This window comes from Nelumbo nucifera, chromosome 1, assembly GCF_055504915.1.
Source record: "Nelumbo nucifera cultivar China Antique chromosome 1, China Antique-T2T, whole genome shotgun sequence".
Lineage (NCBI taxonomy): Eukaryota > Viridiplantae > Streptophyta > Magnoliopsida > Proteales > Nelumbonaceae > Nelumbo > Nelumbo nucifera.
The window spans coordinates 205,222,962-205,224,465 of record NC_142649.1 but is presented as its reverse complement, the minus strand read 5'-3'; the positions used below and the strand labels follow the sequence as shown (position 1 = coordinate 205,224,465).

The 1,504-nt window shown below is 40.4% G+C and overlaps 1 pseudogene; it reads right to left on the bottom strand.

Annotated features, from left to right (window-relative positions):
• Window positions 1–213: 213 nt before the first annotated feature.
• LOC104609903 (putative invertase inhibitor pseudogene) lies at window positions 214–753 on the bottom strand (annotated as a pseudogene).
• Window positions 754–1,504: the final 751 nt, after the last annotated feature.

Here is a 1,504-nt window from a genome sequence, read left to right as displayed (position 1 = left end):
TCAGCTGGTACCTTAATTAGCTGGTTTGTTTCAACAGGGATGAGGGTTCAATTCCTACTATCACTAAAAGAAAAGAAAAAAAAAGGACAGCCCCTATGCGGATTCAGGCGTAGGATTAGATTTTAAAAAAAAATGCTATTCTATTTGAAATAAGCACTTTTTGCCATTACCAACAACCATTAACCATTAAAATTTTAAAATGAAGTTCATTGATCAATTAAACAGGGTGGTTATTACAAGAGCAATTCCAGCCAGTTTGTAGAAAGCATCGTTCCGCTCCGTCAAACCAGACTCGTTGGCTTTCCCCTGCGAAAGACCTTCTCCACACGTCGTGGGTGCTTCCATGGCCGCACTGATCTTTATATTGGCTCCGTTGTAATCCTTCGACTTGAAGTCATTGATGGCATCCTTCATAGAAGAGATGGAATCCGAGTACAGACTCGAGCAATCCTCTAAGGCCTGCCGAGTCATATTCTCCAGTTTCCCATCGCTCAAGAGCTGCTTTATGTATTCATTCACGTTGGTCGCATTGGATATCATCAACTGCATGGAGATGACGCCGAGTCCCGGCAGGTCCGCCGTTCGGCTCTTGGGGTCTGCTTCGAGGGATGCCACGCAGAAGTCGTAGCTCATGCTCGGCTCTTTGGCCGCTACCTTCTTACAGGTTTCCGCTACAACATCTTCCCCAACTGCAACTTGAGAAAGAATGAGCAGAGAGATGGCCAAGGAGAACAAAGAAATGGAACGCCTCATCTTTTCCGATGCCAAGACTGAAATCTCAAATCTCTTCTTCTGTGCCTCGTTTCTTCCTTCATGGCCCTATTTATTAATTCTCAAAAGGCCCCAATCCTAACTCAATCTTGTTATTGACGGAAAAACCGGCACTTAATTAATTAATCAATTCTTCTTACTCGATCGGGCACTCTGCATGCACTCACTCCTCTCACCCGAGTTTGCATCAGCTGCGATCACCGTCTCAACCGTTTGTTTTAAATCCAAAACAACAGCTGATCTGGTTTTTTGGTTGAGTGGTCTGATCATCGTCTCAAGACGACCTTGAGACTGATTGGCAGCTGATGGAATAATTTCTCTTTCATTTTCTAATATGATCAGTACACTAAAATAGCTCAGTGAGGCCAAAAGTAGAAGTCGAGATTGAGTAGTAGTAAATACCAATACCCAGGACCAGGTGTCCCATTAATTCTATAGGTGGAGACGGAAAAATCTGACGTCCCCATTTAGGTCAAGCAATTACTAAATAAAAGTTTAAAAATTAAAATACTGAAACAGGATAATATTGCCTCGACGTTAATTTTTTAATTTTCCATTTTCCCTTTTTTGTTCCAAGGAAAAAAAAACATATATATATATATATGCAAAATTGGAATGAATGGATTGAGCAATTCCCGACTGTACGTGAAGGATTAAGCTAGGGATGAAAGTTATATTTTTAAAGTTAGAATTATAATTTCATTTTATAATCAAAATTACAGAAAAATATATA